Source organism: Symsagittifera roscoffensis, chromosome 6, assembly GCF_963678635.1.
Source record: "Symsagittifera roscoffensis chromosome 6, txSymRosc1.1, whole genome shotgun sequence".
Classification (NCBI taxonomy): domain Eukaryota; kingdom Metazoa; phylum Xenacoelomorpha; order Acoela; family Convolutidae; genus Symsagittifera; species Symsagittifera roscoffensis.
The window spans coordinates 18,335,998-18,350,002 of record NC_087067.1 but is presented as its reverse complement, the minus strand read 5'-3'; the positions used below and the strand labels follow the sequence as shown (position 1 = coordinate 18,350,002).

The following is a 14,005-nucleotide window of genomic DNA, read 5'->3' as shown; positions in this document are numbered from 1 at the left end:
AGCGTAAAATATGACAGCAGCATGTTCGAGTGGTCTAAGCCGCTGGGTTCAGGGAGCAATATCCTCAGATTAATGGGTTCGAATCCCACATCTGTCATAGAAAAATTTTTTCTGAGATTATAGCTTCCAGAGCCAATCACATTAATAGTAAGTTTTGGCAGTTCAGATGACCAGCAACGCTTGCAAAATGCAGAAGAAACAAAAATGATCTCCGGGTTGAAAAGTAGTTGAAATTTTAAAGAAAGAGCCTTATAGGCAGGATGGCCGAGTGGTCTAAGGCGCTGCGTTAAGGCCGCAGTATCTTCGGATGCGTGGGTTCGAATCCCACTCCTGTCAAAGAAAGAGATTTTTTGAGAATGGATTAGCATGTATTAGCAATTCAAAGTCCCAAAAATTTTCGCAACAAGCTGAATAAACAAAACTAATCTCTGGATTGAAAATTACTTAAAGTTTTTGAAAGATTCGAATAACGGCAGGATGGCCGAGTGGTCTAAGGCGCTGCGTTCAGGTCGCAGTATCTTCTGATGCGTGGGTTCGAATCCCACTTCTGTCAAAGAAAAAAATCTCAAGATATTTTAGTCTCCCTAGCCAACCAGACTAATTGCGGCTATTGGCAATTCAAAGGACTAGAAGATTTTGGAACATGCAGTACAAAAAAAATTCACTGGATTGAAAATTAATTGAAAAACTAAAGCGTAAAATTTGAAAGCAGCATGTTCGAGTGGTCTGAGCCGCTGCGTTCAGGGAGCAATATCCTCAGATTAATGGGTTCGAATCCCACATCTGTCAGAGAAAAAATTTTTCTGCGATTATAGCCTCCAGAAACAATCACATTAATAGTAAGTTTTGGCAGTTCAGATGACCAGCAACGCTTGCAAAATGCAGAAGAAACAAAAATGATCTCTGGATTGAAAAGAAGTTGAAATTTTAAAGAAAGAGCCTTATAGGCAGGATGGCCGAGTGGTCTAAGGCGCTGCGTTTAGGTCGCAGTATCTTCGGATGCGTGGGTTCGAATCGCACTCCTGTCAAGGAAAAAAACTTAATGATATTTTAGTCTCCCTATCCAACCACACTAATTGCGGCTATTGGCAATTCAAAGGACTAGAAGATTTTGGAACATGCAGTACAAAAAAAATTCACTGGATTGAAAATTAATTGAAAATTTAAGCGTAAAGTTTGAAAGCAGCATGTTCGAGTGCTCTAAGCCGATGCGTTCAGAGTGCAATATCCTCAAATTAATGGGTTCGAATCCCACATCTGTCAGAGAAAAAATTTTTCTGCGATTTTAGCCTCCAGAAACAATCACATTAATAGTAAGTTTCGGCAGTTCAGATGACCAGCAACGCTTGCAAAATGCAGAAGAAACAAAAATGATCTCTGGATTGAAAAGTAGTTGAAATTTTAAAGAAAGAGCCTTATAGGCAGGATGGTCGAGTGGTCTAAGGCGCTGCGTTAAGGCCGCAGTATCTTCGGATGCGTGGGTTCGAATCCCACTCCTGTCAAAGAAAGGGATTTTTTGAGAATGGAGTAACCCCTAGCGAACCACACTGATTGCATGTATTAGCAATTCAAAGTCCCAAAAATTTTTGCAACAAGCAGAATAAACAAAACTAATCTCTGGATTGAAAATTATTTAAGGTTTTTGAAAGATTGCATTAACGGCAGGATGGCCGAGTGGTCTAAGGCGCTGCGTTCAGGTCGCAGTATCTTCGGATGCGTGGGTTCGAATCCCACTCCTGTCAAGGAAAAAAAACTTAATGATATTTTAGTCTCCCTAGCCAACCACACTAATTGCGGCTATTGGCAATTCAAAGGACTAGAAGATTTTCGAACATGCAGAACAAAAAAAATTCACTGGATTGAAAATTAATTGAAAAATTTAAGCGTAAAATTTGAAAGCAGCATGTTCGAGTGGTCTAAGCCGCTGCGTTCAGGGAGCAATATCCTCAGATTAATGGGTTCGAATCCCACATCTGTCAGAGAAAAAATTTTTCTGCGATTATAGCCTCCAGAAACAATCACATTAATAGTAAGTTTTGGCAGTTCAGATGACCAGCAACGCTTGCAAAAAGCAGAAGAAACAAAAATGATCTCTGGATTGAAAAGTAGTTGAAATTTTAAAGAAAGAGCCTTATAGGCAGGATGGCCGAGTGGTCTAAGGCGCTGCGTTAAGGCCGCAGTATCTTCGGATGCGTGGGTTCGAATCCCACTCCTGTCAAAGAAAGGGATTTTTTGAGAATGGAGTAACCCCTAGCGAACCACACTAATTGCACGTATTGGCAATTCAAAGTCCCAAAAATATTTGCAACAAGCAGAATAAACAAAACTAATCTCTGGATTGAAAATTATTTAAAGTTTTTGAAAGATTGCATTAACGGCAGGATGGCCGAGTGGTCTAAGGCGCTGCGTTCAGGTCGCAGTATCTTCGGATGCGTGGGTTCGAATCCCACTCCTGTCAAAGAAAAAAACTTAATGATATTTTAGTCTCCCTAGCCAACCACACTAATTGCGGCTATTGGCAATTCAAAGGACTAGAAGATTTTCGAACATGCAGAACAAAAAAAATTCACTGGATTGAAAATTAATTGAAAAATTTAAGCGTAAAATTTGAAAGCAGCAATTTGAAAGGGAGCAATATCCTCAGATTAATGGTTTCGAATCCCACATCTGTCAGAGAAAAATTTTTTCTGCGATTATAGCCTCCAGAGCCAATCACATTAATAGTAAGTTTTGGCAGTTCAGATGACCAGCAACACTTGCAAAATGCAGAAGAAACAAAAATGATCTCTGGATTGAAAAGTAGTTGAAATTTTAAAGAAAGAGCCTTATAGGCAGGATGGTCGAGTGGTCTAAGGCGCTGCGTTAAGGCCGCAGTATCTTCGGATGCGTGGGTTCGAATCCCACTCCTGTCAAAGAAAGGGATTTTTTGAGAATGGAGTAACCCCTAGCGAACCACACTGATTGCATGTATTAGCAATTCAAAGTCCCAAAATTTTTGCAACAAGCAGAATAAACAAAACTAATCTCTGGATTGAAAATTATTTAAAGTTTTTGAAAGATTGCATTAACGGCAGGATGGCCGAGTGGTCTAAGGCGCTGCGTTCAGGTCGCAGCATCTTCGGATGCGTGGGTTCGAATCCCAATCCTGTCAAGGAAAAAAATTAAAGATATTTTAGTCTCCCTAGCCAACCACACTAATTGCGGCTATTGGCAATTCAAAGGACTAGAAGATTTTCGAACATGCAGAACAAAAAAAATTCACTGGATTGAAAACTAATTGAAAATTTAAGCGTAAAATTTGAAAGCAGCATGTTCGAGTGGTCTAAGCCGCTGCGTTCAGGGAGCAATATCCTCAGATTAATGGGTTCGAATCCCACATCTGTCAGAGAAAAATTTTTTTTGCGATTATAGCCTCCAGAAACAATCACATTAATAGTAAGTTTTGGCAGTTCAGATGACCAGCAACGCTTGCAAAATGCAGAAGAAACAAAAATGATCTCTGGATTGAAAATTAGTTGAAATTTTAAAGAAACAGCCGTATAGGCAGGATGGCCGAGTGGTCTAAGGCGCTGCGGTAAGGCCGCAGTATCTTCGGATGCGTGGGTTCGAATCCCACTCCTGTCAAAGAAAGGGATTTTTTGAGAATGGAGTAACCCCTAGCGAACCACACTGATTGCATGTATTAGCAATTCAAAGTCCCAAAAATTTTTGCAACAAGCAGAGTAAACAAAACTAATCTCTGGATTGAAAATTATTTAAAGTTTTTGAAAGATTGCATTAACGGCAGGATGGCCGAGTGGTCTAAGGCGCTGCGTTCAGGTCGCAGTATCTTCGGATGCGTGGGTTCGAATCCCACTCCTGTCAAGGAAAAAAAATTAATGATATTTTAGTCTCCCTAGCCAACCACACTAATTGCGGCTATTGGCAATTCAAAGGACTAGAAGATTTTCGAACATGCAGAACAAAAAAAATTCACTGGATTGAAAAATAATTGAAAATTTAAGCGTAAAATTTGAAAGCAGCATGTTCGAGTGGTCTAAGCCGCTGCGTTCAGGGAGCAATATCCTCAGATTAATGGGTTCGAATCCCACATCTAGCAGAGAAAAATTTTTTTTGCGAATATAGCCTCCAGAAACAATCACATTAATAGTAAGTTTTGGCAGTTCAGATGACCAGCAACGCTTGCAAAATGCAGAAGAAACAAAAATGATCTCTGGATTGAAAAGTAGTTGAAATTTTAAAGAAAGAGCCGTATAGGCAGGATGGCCGAGTGGTCTAAGGCGCTGCGTTAAGGCCGCAGTATCTTCGGATGCGTGGGTTCGAATCCCACTCCTGTCAAAGAAAGGGATTTTTTGAGAATGGAGTAACCCCTAGCGAACCACACTGATTGCATGTATTAGCAATTCAAAGTCCCAAAAATTTTTGCAAAAAGCAAAATAAACAAAACTAATCTCTGGACTGAAAACTACTTAAAGTTTTTGAAAGATTTCATTAACGGCAGGATGGCCGAGTGGTCTAAGGCCGAGTGGTTCAGGCCGAGTGGTTCAGGTCGCAGTATCCTCGGATGGCCGAGTGGTTCAGGTCGCAGTATCCTCGGATGCGTGGTTCGAATCTCACTCCTGTCAAAGAAAAAAATTTCAAGATATTTTAGTCTCCTTAGCCAACCAGACTAATTGCGGCTATTGGCAATTCAAAGGACTAGAAGATTTTAGAACATGCAGAACAAAAAAAATTCACTGGATTGAAAACTAATTGAAAAATTTAAGCGTAAAATTTGAAAGCAGCATGTTCGAGTGGTCTAAGCCGCTGCGTTCAGGGAACAATATCCTCAGATTAATGGGTTCGAATCCCACATCTGTCAGAGAAAAAGATTTTCTGAGATTAGAGCCTCCAGAGCCAACCACATTATTAGTAAGTTTTGGCAGTTCAGATGACCAGCAACGCTTGCAACAAGCAAAATAAACAAAACTAATCTCTGGACTGAAAATTACTTAAAGTTTTTGAAAGATGCCATTAAAGCCAGGGTTGCCGAGTGGTCTAAGGCACTGCGTTCAGGTCGCAGTATCTTCGTATGCGTGGGTTCAAATCCCACTCCTGTCAAAGAAAAAAATTTCAAGATATTTTAGTCTCCCTAGCCAACCAAACTAATTGCGGCTATTGGCAATTCAAAAGACTAGAAGATTTTGGAACATGCAGAACAAAAAAAAATCACTGGATTGAAAATTAATAGAAAAATTTAAGCGTAAAATTTGACAGCAGCATGTTCGAGTGGTCTAAGCCGCTGGGATCAGGGAGCAATATCGTCAGATTAATGGGTTCGAATCCCACATCTGTCATAGAAAAAATTTTTCTGAGATTATAGCTTCCAGAGCCAACCACATTATTAGTAAGTTTTGGCTGTTCAGATGACCAGCAACGCTTGCAACAAGCAAAATAAACAAAACTAATCTCTGGACTGAAAATTACTTAAAGTTTTTGAAAGATGCCATTAAAGCCAGGGTTGCCGAGTGGTCTAAGGCACTGCGTTCAGGTCGCAGTATCTTCGTATGCGTGGGTTCAAATCCCACTCCTGTCAAAGAAAAAAATTTCAAGATATTTTAGTCTCCCTAGCCAACCAAACTAATTGCGGCTATTGGCAATTCAAAAGACTAGAAGATTTTAGAACATGCAGAACAAAAAAAATTCACTGGATTGAAAACTAATTGAAAAATTTAAGCGTAAAATTTGAAAGCAGCATGTTCGAGTGGTCTAAGCCGCTGCGTTCAGGGAACAATATCCTCAGATTAATGGGTTCGAATCCCACATCTGTCAGAGAAAAAGATTTTCTGAGATTAGAGCCTCCAGAGCCAACCACATTATTAGTAAGTTTTGGCAGTTCAGATGACCAGCAACGCTTGCAACAAGCAAAATAAACAAAACTAATCTCTGGACTGAAAATTACTTAAAGTTTTTGAAAGATGCCATTAAAGCCAGGGTTGCCGAGTGGTCTAAGGCACTGCGTTCAGGTCGCAGTATCTTCGTATGCGTGGGTTCAAATCCCACTCCTGTCAAAGAAAAAAATTTCAAGATATTTTAGTCTCCCTAGCCAACCAAACTAATTGCGGCTATTGGTAATTCAAAAGACTAGAAGATTTTGGAACATGCAGAACAAAAAAAAAATCACTGGATTGAAAATTAATAGAAAAATTTAAGCGTAAAATTTGACAGCAGCATGTTCGAGTGGTCTAAGCCGCTGGGATCAGGGAGCAATATCCTCAGATTAATGGGTTCGAATCCCACATCTGTCATAGAAAAAATTTTTCTGAGATTATAGCTTCCAGAGCCAATCACATTAATAGTAAGTTTTGGCAGTTCAGATGACCAGCAACGCTTGCAAAATGCAGAAGAAACAAAAATGATCTCCGGATTGAAAAATAGTTGAAATTTTAAAGAAAGAGCCTTATAGGCAGGATGGCCGAGTGGTCTAAGGCGCTGCGTTAAGGCCGCAGTATCTTCGGATGCGTGGGTTCGAATCCCACTCCTGTCAAAGAAAGGGATTTTTTGAGAATGGAGTAACCCCTAGCGAACCACACTGATTGCATGTATTAGCAATTCAAAGTCCCAAAAATTTTTGCAACAAGCAGAATAAACAAAACTAATCTCTGGATTGAAAATTATTTAAAGTTTTTGAAAGATTGCATTAACGGCAGGATGGCCGAGTGGACTAAGGCGCTGCGTTCAGGTCGCAGTATCTTCGGATGTGTGGGTTCGAATCCCACTCCTGTCAAGGAAAAAAACTTAATGATATTTTAGTCTCCCTAGCCAACCACACTAATTGCGGCTATTGGCAATTCAAAGGACTAGAAGATTTTCGAACATGCAGAACAAAAAAAATTCACTGGAATGAAAACTAATTGAAAATTTAAGCGTAAAATTTGAAAGCAGCATGTTCGAGTGGTCTAAGCCGCTGCGTTCAGGGAGCAATATCCTCAGATTAATGGGTTCGAATCCCACAGCTGTCAGAGAAAATTTTTTTTTGCGATTATAGCCTCCAGAAACAATCACATTAATAGTAAGTTTTGGCAGTTCAGATGACCAGCAACGCTTGCAAAATGCAGAAGAAACAAAAATGATCTCTGGATTGAAAAGTAGTTGAAATTTTAAAGAAAGAGCCGTATAGGCTGGATGGCCGAGTGGTCTAAGGCGCTGCGTTAAGGCCGCAGTAACTTCGGATGCGTGGGTTCGAATCCCACTTCTGTCAAAGAAAGGGATTTTTTGAGAATGAAGTAACCCCTAGCGAACCACACTGATTGCATGTATTAGCAATTCAAAGTCCCAAAAATTTTTGCAACAAGCAGAATAAACAAAACTAATCTCTGGATTGAAAATTATTTAAAGTTTTTGAAAGATTGAATTAACGGCAGGATGGCCGAGTGGTCTAAGGCGCTGCGTTCAGGTCGCAGTATCTTCGGATGCGTGGGTTCAAATCCCACTCCTGTCAAGGAAAAAAACTTAATGATATTTTAGTCTCCCTAGCCAACCACACTAATTGCGGCTATTGGCAATTCAAAGGACTAGAAGATTTTCGAACATGCAGATCAAAAAAAACTCACTGGATTGAAAATTAATTGAAAAATTTAAGCGTAAAATTTGAAAGCAGCATGTTCGAGTGGTCTAAGCCGCTGCGTTCAGGGAGCAATATCCTCAGATTAATGGGTTCGAATCCCACATCTGTCAGAGAAAAAATTTTTCTGCGATTATAGCCTCCAGAGCCAATCACATTAATAGTAAGTTTTGGCAGTTCAGATGACCAGCAACGCTTGCGAAATGCAGAAGAAACAAAAATGATCTCTGGATTGAAAAGTAGTTGAAATTTTAAAGTAAGAGCCTTATAGGCAGGAAGGGCGAGTGGTCTAAGGCGCTGCGTTAAGGCCGCAGTATCTTCGGATGCGTGGGTTCGAATGCCACTCCTGTCAAAGAAAGGGATCTTTTGAGAATGGAGTAACCCCTAGCGAACCACACTGATTGCATGTATTAGCAATTCAAAGTCCCAAAAATTTTTGCAACAAGCAGAATAAACAAAACTAATCTCTGGATTGAAAATTATTTAAAGTTTTTGAAAGATTGCATTAACGGCAGGATGGCCGAGTGGTCTAAGGCGCTGCGTTCAGGTCGCAGTATCTTCGGATGCGTGGGTTCGAATCCCACTCCTGTCAAGGAAAAAAACTTAATGATATTTAAGTCTCCCTAGCCAACCACACTAATTGCGGCTATTGGCAATTCAAAGGACTAGAAGATTTTCGAACTTCACTGGATTGAAAATTAATTGAAAAATTTAAGCCTAAAATTTGAAAGCAGCATGTTCGAGTGGTCTAAGCCGCTGCGTTCAGGGAGCAATATCCTCAGATTAAAGGGTTCGAATCCCACATCTGTCAGAGAAAAAATTTTTCTGCGATTATAGCCTCCAGAGCCAATCACATTAATAGTAAGTTTTGGCAGTTCAGATGACCAGCAACGCTTGCGAAATGCAGAAGAAACAAAAATGATCTCTGGATTGAAAAGTAGTTGAAATTTTAAAGAAAGAGCCTTATAGGCAGGATGGCCGAGTGGTCTAAGGCGCTGCGTTAAGGCCGCAGTAGCTTCGGATGCGTGGGTTCGAATCCCACTCCTGTCAAAGAAATGGATTTTTTGAGAATGAAGTAACCCCTAGCGAACCACACTGATTGCATGTATTAGCAATTCAAAGTCCCAAAAATTTTTGCAACAAGCAGAATAAACAAAACTAATCTCTGGATTGAAAATTATTTAAAGTTTTTGAAAGATTGCATTAACGGCAGGATGGCCGAGTGGTCTAAGGCGCTGCGTTCAGGTCGCAGTATCTTCGGATGCGTGGGTTCGAATCACACTCCTGTCAAGGAAAAAAACTTAATGATATTTTAGTCCCCCTAGCCAACCACACTAATTGCGGCTATTGACAATTCAAAGGACTAGAAGATTTTCGAACATGCAGAACAAAAAAATTCACTGGATTGAAAATTAATTGAAAAATTTAAGCGTTAAATTTGAAAGCAGCATGTTCGAGTGGTCTAAGCCGCTGCGCTGCGTTCAGGGAGCAATATCCTCAGATTAATGGGTTCGAATCCCACATCTGTCAGAGAAAATTTTTTTTTTGCGATTATAGCCTCCAGAAACAATCACATTAATAGTAAGTTTTGGCAGTTCAGATGACCAGCAACGCTTGAAAAATGCAGAAGAAACAAAAATGATCTCTGGATTGAAAAATAGTTGAAATTTTAAAGAAAGAACCGTATAGGCAGGATGGCCGAGTGGTCTAAGGCGCTGCGTTAAGGCCGCAGTATCTTCGGATGCGTGGGTTCGAATCCCACTCCTGTCAAAGAAAGGGATTTTTTGAGAATGGAGTAACCCCTAGCGAACCACACTGATTGCATGTATTAGCAATTCAAAGTCCCAAAAAATTTTGCAACAAGCAGAATAAACAAAACTAATCTCTGGATTGAAAATTATTTAAAGTTTTTGAAAGAATGCATTAACGGCAGGATGGCCGAGTGGTCTAAGGCGCTGCGTTCAGGTCGCAGTATCTTCGGATGCGTGGGTTCGAATCCCACTCCTGTCAAGGAAAAAAACTTAATGATATTTTAGTCAGAGAAAAAATTTTTCTGCGATTATAGCCTCCAGAAACAATCACATTAATAGTAAGGTTTGGCAGTTCAGATGACCAGCAACGCTTGCAAAATGCAGAAGAAACAAAAATGATCTCTGGATTGAAAAGTAGTTGAAATTTTAAAGAAAGAGCCTTATAGGCAGGATGGCCGAGTGGTCTAAGGCGCTGCGTTAAGGCCGCAGTAGCTTCGGATGCGTGGGTTCGAATCCCACTCCTGTCAAAGAAAGGGATTTTTTGAGAATGAAGTAACCCCTAGCGAACCACACTGATTGCATGTAGTAGCAATTCAAAGTCCCAAAAATTTTTGCAACAAGCAGAATAAACAAAACTAATCTCTGGATTGAAAATTATTTAAAGTTTTTGAAAGATTGCATTAACGGCAGGATGGCCGAGTGGTCTAAGGCGCTGCGTTCAGGTCGCAGTATCTTCGGATGCGTGGGTTCGAATCACACTCCTGTCAAGGAAAAAAACTTAATGATATTTTAGTCCCCCTAGCCAACCACACTAATTGCGGCTATTGACAATTCAAAGGACTAGAAGATTTTCGAACATGCAGAACAAAAAAAATTCACTGGATTGAAAACTAATTGAAAATTTAAGCGTAAAGTTTGAAAGCAGCATGTTCGAGTGGTCTAAGCCGCTGCGTTCAGGGAGCAATATCCTCAGATTAATGGGTTCGAATCCCACATCTGTCAGAGAAAAAATTTTTCTGCGATTATAGCCTCCAGAAACAATCACATTAATAGTAAGTTTTGGCAGTTCAGATGACCAGCAACGCTTGCAAAATGCAGAAGAAACAAAAATGATCTCTGGATTGAAAAGTAGTTGAAATTTTAAAGAAAGAACCGTATAGGCAGGATGGCCGAGTGGTCTAAGGCGCTGCGTTAAGGCCGCAGTATCTTCGGATGCGTGGGTTCGAATCCCACTCCTGTCAAAGAAAGGGATTTTTTGAGAATGGAGTAACCCCTAGCGAACCACACTGATTGCATGTATTAGCAATTCAAAGTCCCAAAAAATTTTGCAACAAGCAGAATAAACAAAACTAATCTCTGGATTGAAAATTATTTAAAGTTTTTGAAAGAATGCATTAACGGCAGGATGGCCGAGTGGTCTAAGGCGCTGCGTTCAGGTCGCAGTATCTTCGGATGCGTGGGTTCGAATCCCACTCCTGTCAAGGAAAAAAACTTAATGATATTTTAGTCAGAGAAAAAATTTTTCTGCGATTATAGCCTCCAGAAACAATCACATTAATAGTAAGGTTTGGCAGTTCAGATGACCAGCAACGCTTGCAAAATGCAGAAGAAACAAAAATGATCTCTGGATTGAAAAGTAGTTGAAATTTTAAAGAAAGAGCCTTATAGGCAGGATGGCCGAGTGGTCTAAGGCGCTGCGTTAAGGCCGCAGTAGCTTCGGATGCGTGGGTTCGAATCCCACTCCTGTCAAAGAAAGGGATTTTTTGAGAATGAAGTAACCCCTAGCGAACCACACTGATTGCATGTAGTAGCAATTCAAAGTCCCAAAAATTTTTGCAACAAGCAGAATAAACAAAACTAATCTCTGGATTGAAAATTATTTAAAGTTTTTGAAAGATTGCATTAACGGCAGGATGGCCGAGTGGTCTATGGCGCTGCGTTCAGGTCGCAGTATCTTCGGATGCGTGGGTTCGAATCACACTCCTGTCAAGGAAAAAAACTTAATGATATTTTAGTCCCCCTAGCCAACCACACTAATTGCGGCTATTGACAATTCAAAGGACTAGAAGATTTTCGAACATGCAGAACAAAAAAAATTCACTGGATTGAAAACTAATTGAAAATTTAAGCGTAAAGTTTGAAAGCAGCATGTTCGAGTGGTCTAAGCCGCTGCGTTCAGGGAGCAATATCCTCAGATTAATGGGTTCGAATCCCACATCTGTCAGAGAAAAAATTTTTCTGCGATTATAGCCTCCAGAAACAATCACATTAATAGTAAGTTTTGGCAGTTCAGATGACCAGCAACGCTTGCAAAATGCAGAAGAAACAAAAATGATCTCTGGATTGAAAAGTAGTTGAAATTTTAAAGAAAGAGCCTTATAGGCAGGATGGCCGAGTGGTCTAAGGCGCTGCGTTAAGGCCGCAGTAGCTTCGGATGCGTGGGTTCGAATCCCACTCCTGTCAAAGAAAGGGATTTTTTGAGAATGAAGTAACCCTAGCGAACCACACTGATTGCATGTATTAGCAATTCAAAGTCCCAAAAATTTTTGCAACAAGCAGAATAAACAAAACTAATCTCTGGATTGAAAATTATTTAAAGTTTTTGAAAGATTGCATTAACGGCAGGATGGCCGAGTGGTCTAAGGCGCTGCGTTCAGGTCGCAGTATCTTCGGATGCGTGGGTTCGAATCACACTCCTGTCAAGGAAAAAAACTTAATGATATTTTAGTCCCCCTAGCCAACCACACTAATTGCGGCTATTGACAATTCAAAGGACTAGAAGATTTTCGAACATGCAGAACAAAAAAATTCACTGGATTGAAAATTAATTGAAAAATTTAAGCGTAAAATTTGAAAGCAGCATGTTCGAGTGGTCTAAGCCGCTGCGTTCAGGGAACAATATCCTCAGATTAATGGGTTCGAATCCCACATCTGTCAGAGAAAAATTTTTTTTTGCGATTATAGCCTCCAGAAACAATCACATTAATAGTAAGTTTTGGCAGTTCAGATGACCAGTAACGCTTGCAAAATGCAGAAGAAACAAAAATGATCTCTGGATTGAAAACTAGTTGAAATTTTAAAGAAAGAACCGTATAGGCAGGATGGCCGAGTGGTCTAAGGCGCTGCGTTAAGGCCGCAGTATCTTCGGATGCGTGGGTTCGAATCCCACTCCTGTCAAAGAAAGGGATTTTTTGAGAATGGAGTAACCCCTAGCGAACCACACTGATTGCATGTATTAGCAATTCAAAGTCCCAAAAAATTTTGCAACAAGCAGAATAAACAAAACTAATCTCTGGATTGAAAATTATTTAAAGTTTTTGAAAGAATGCATTAACGGCAGGATGGCCGAGTGGTCTAAGGCGCTGCGTTCAGGTCGCAGTATCTTCGGATGCGTGGGTTCGAATCCCACTCCTGTCAAGGAAAAAAACTTAATGATATTTTAGTCAGAGAAAAAATTTTTCTGCGATTATAGCCTCCAGAAACAATCACATTAATAGTAAGTTTTGGCAGTTCAGATGACCAGCAACGCTTGCAAAATGCAGAAGAAACAAAAATGATCTCTGGATTGAAAAGTAGTTGAAATTTTAAAGAAAGAGCCTTATAGGCAGGATGGCCGAGTGGTCTAAGGCGCTGCGTTAAGGCCGCAGTAGCTTCGGATGCGTGGGTTCGAATCCCACTCCTGTCAAAGAAAGGGATTTTTTGAGAATGAAGTAACCCCTAGCGAACCACACTGATTGCATGTATTAGCAATTCAAAGTCCCAAAAATTTTTGCAACAAGCAGAATAAACAAAACTAATCTCTGGATTGAAAATTATTTAAAGTTTTTGAAAGATTGCATTAACGGCAGGATGGCCGAGTGGTCTAAGGCGCTGCGTTCAGGTCGCAGTATCTTCGGATGCGTGGGTTCGAATCACACTCCTGTCAAGGAAAAAAACTTAATGATATTTTAGTCCCCCTAGCCAACCACACTAATTGCGGCTATTGACAATTCAAAGGACTAGAAGATTTTCGAACATGCAGAACAAAAAAATTCACTGGATTGAAAATTAATTGAAAAATTTAAGCGTAAAATTTGAAAGCAGCATGTTCGAGTGGTCTAAGCCGCTGCGTTCAGGGAACAATATCCTCAGATTAATGGGTTCGAATCCCACATCTGTCAGAGAAAATATTTTTTTTGCGATTATAGCCTCCAGAAACAATCACATTAATAGTAAGTTTTGGCAGTTCAGATGACCAGTAACGCTTGCAAAATGCAGAAGAAACAAAAATGATCTCTGGATTGAAAACTAGTTGAAATTTTAAAGAAAGAACCGTATAGGCAGGATGGCCGAGTGGTCTAAGGCGCTGCGTTAAGGCCGCAGTATCTTCAGATGCGTGGGTTCGAATCCCACTCCTGTCAAAGAAAGGGATTTTTTGAGAATGGAGTAACCCCTAGCGAACCACACTGATTGCATGTATTAGCAATTAAAAGTCCCAAAAATTTTTGCAACAAGCAGAATAAACAAAACTAATCTCTGGATTGAAAATTATTTAAAGTTTTTGAAAGAATGCATTAACGGCAGGATGGCCGAGTGGTCTAAGGCGCTGCGTTAATGCCTCAGTATCTTCGGATGCGTGGGTTCGAATCCCACTCCTGTCAAAGAAAGGGAT

The 14,005-nt window shown here is 40.2% G+C and overlaps 1 protein-coding gene and 35 non-coding genes across 36 annotated transcripts in view; 35 read left to right on the top strand and 1 right to left on the bottom strand.

Moving 5' to 3' along the window:
- LOC134848629 (3'-5' RNA helicase YTHDC2-like) overlaps positions 1-14,005 on the bottom strand; it is a 139,817-nt gene that overhangs the window by 47,413 nt on the left and 78,399 nt on the right. The window lies entirely within an intron of this gene.
- On the top strand, positions 255-336 carry Trnal-aag (transfer RNA leucine (anticodon AAG)). The gene has a single exon. It is a non-coding gene; the product is annotated as a tRNA-Leu (tRNA).
- Trnal-cag (transfer RNA leucine (anticodon CAG)) lies at positions 472-553 on the top strand. The gene has a single exon. It is a non-coding gene; the product is annotated as a tRNA-Leu (tRNA).
- On the top strand, positions 947-1,028 carry Trnal-uag (transfer RNA leucine (anticodon UAG)). Its single transcript has one exon. It is a non-coding gene; the product is annotated as a tRNA-Leu (tRNA).
- Trnal-aag (transfer RNA leucine (anticodon AAG)) lies at positions 1,421-1,502 on the top strand. Its single transcript has one exon. It is a non-coding gene; the product is annotated as a tRNA-Leu (tRNA).
- On the top strand, positions 1,661-1,742 carry Trnal-cag (transfer RNA leucine (anticodon CAG)). Its single transcript has one exon. It is a non-coding gene; the product is annotated as a tRNA-Leu (tRNA).
- On the top strand, positions 2,137-2,218 carry Trnal-aag (transfer RNA leucine (anticodon AAG)). The gene has a single exon. It is a non-coding gene; the product is annotated as a tRNA-Leu (tRNA).
- Positions 2,377-2,458, top strand: Trnal-cag (transfer RNA leucine (anticodon CAG)). The gene has a single exon. It is a non-coding gene; the product is annotated as a tRNA-Leu (tRNA).
- Trnal-aag (transfer RNA leucine (anticodon AAG)) lies at positions 2,831-2,912 on the top strand. The gene has a single exon. It is a non-coding gene; the product is annotated as a tRNA-Leu (tRNA).
- On the top strand, positions 3,070-3,151 carry Trnal-cag (transfer RNA leucine (anticodon CAG)). Its single transcript has one exon. It is a non-coding gene; the product is annotated as a tRNA-Leu (tRNA).
- Positions 3,543-3,624, top strand: Trnal-aag (transfer RNA leucine (anticodon AAG)). Its single transcript has one exon. It is a non-coding gene; the product is annotated as a tRNA-Leu (tRNA).
- On the top strand, positions 3,783-3,864 carry Trnal-cag (transfer RNA leucine (anticodon CAG)). Its single transcript has one exon. It is a non-coding gene; the product is annotated as a tRNA-Leu (tRNA).
- On the top strand, positions 4,257-4,338 carry Trnal-aag (transfer RNA leucine (anticodon AAG)). Its single transcript has one exon. It is a non-coding gene; the product is annotated as a tRNA-Leu (tRNA).
- Trnal-aag (transfer RNA leucine (anticodon AAG)) lies at positions 6,445-6,526 on the top strand. The gene has a single exon. It is a non-coding gene; the product is annotated as a tRNA-Leu (tRNA).
- On the top strand, positions 6,685-6,766 carry Trnal-cag (transfer RNA leucine (anticodon CAG)). Its single transcript has one exon. It is a non-coding gene; the product is annotated as a tRNA-Leu (tRNA).
- Trnal-aag (transfer RNA leucine (anticodon AAG)) lies at positions 7,159-7,240 on the top strand. Its single transcript has one exon. It is a non-coding gene; the product is annotated as a tRNA-Leu (tRNA).
- Positions 7,399-7,480, top strand: Trnal-cag (transfer RNA leucine (anticodon CAG)). The gene has a single exon. It is a non-coding gene; the product is annotated as a tRNA-Leu (tRNA).
- On the top strand, positions 8,114-8,195 carry Trnal-cag (transfer RNA leucine (anticodon CAG)). The gene has a single exon. It is a non-coding gene; the product is annotated as a tRNA-Leu (tRNA).
- Trnal-aag (transfer RNA leucine (anticodon AAG)) lies at positions 8,572-8,653 on the top strand. The gene has a single exon. It is a non-coding gene; the product is annotated as a tRNA-Leu (tRNA).
- Positions 8,812-8,893, top strand: Trnal-cag (transfer RNA leucine (anticodon CAG)). Its single transcript has one exon. It is a non-coding gene; the product is annotated as a tRNA-Leu (tRNA).
- Trnal-aag (transfer RNA leucine (anticodon AAG)) lies at positions 9,292-9,373 on the top strand. The gene has a single exon. It is a non-coding gene; the product is annotated as a tRNA-Leu (tRNA).
- On the top strand, positions 9,532-9,613 carry Trnal-cag (transfer RNA leucine (anticodon CAG)). The gene has a single exon. It is a non-coding gene; the product is annotated as a tRNA-Leu (tRNA).
- Trnal-aag (transfer RNA leucine (anticodon AAG)) lies at positions 9,800-9,881 on the top strand. The gene has a single exon. It is a non-coding gene; the product is annotated as a tRNA-Leu (tRNA).
- Positions 10,040-10,121, top strand: Trnal-cag (transfer RNA leucine (anticodon CAG)). The gene has a single exon. It is a non-coding gene; the product is annotated as a tRNA-Leu (tRNA).
- On the top strand, positions 10,514-10,595 carry Trnal-aag (transfer RNA leucine (anticodon AAG)). Its single transcript has one exon. It is a non-coding gene; the product is annotated as a tRNA-Leu (tRNA).
- On the top strand, positions 10,754-10,835 carry Trnal-cag (transfer RNA leucine (anticodon CAG)). Its single transcript has one exon. It is a non-coding gene; the product is annotated as a tRNA-Leu (tRNA).
- Positions 11,022-11,103, top strand: Trnal-aag (transfer RNA leucine (anticodon AAG)). Its single transcript has one exon. It is a non-coding gene; the product is annotated as a tRNA-Leu (tRNA).
- On the top strand, positions 11,262-11,343 carry Trnal-cag (transfer RNA leucine (anticodon CAG)). The gene has a single exon. It is a non-coding gene; the product is annotated as a tRNA-Leu (tRNA).
- On the top strand, positions 11,736-11,817 carry Trnal-aag (transfer RNA leucine (anticodon AAG)). Its single transcript has one exon. It is a non-coding gene; the product is annotated as a tRNA-Leu (tRNA).
- Trnal-cag (transfer RNA leucine (anticodon CAG)) lies at positions 11,975-12,056 on the top strand. Its single transcript has one exon. It is a non-coding gene; the product is annotated as a tRNA-Leu (tRNA).
- Trnal-aag (transfer RNA leucine (anticodon AAG)) lies at positions 12,450-12,531 on the top strand. Its single transcript has one exon. It is a non-coding gene; the product is annotated as a tRNA-Leu (tRNA).
- Positions 12,690-12,771, top strand: Trnal-cag (transfer RNA leucine (anticodon CAG)). Its single transcript has one exon. It is a non-coding gene; the product is annotated as a tRNA-Leu (tRNA).
- Positions 12,958-13,039, top strand: Trnal-aag (transfer RNA leucine (anticodon AAG)). The gene has a single exon. It is a non-coding gene; the product is annotated as a tRNA-Leu (tRNA).
- Positions 13,198-13,279, top strand: Trnal-cag (transfer RNA leucine (anticodon CAG)). Its single transcript has one exon. It is a non-coding gene; the product is annotated as a tRNA-Leu (tRNA).
- Positions 13,673-13,754, top strand: Trnal-aag (transfer RNA leucine (anticodon AAG)). Its single transcript has one exon. It is a non-coding gene; the product is annotated as a tRNA-Leu (tRNA).
- Positions 13,913-13,994, top strand: Trnai-aau (transfer RNA isoleucine (anticodon AAU)). The gene has a single exon. It is a non-coding gene; the product is annotated as a tRNA-Ile (tRNA).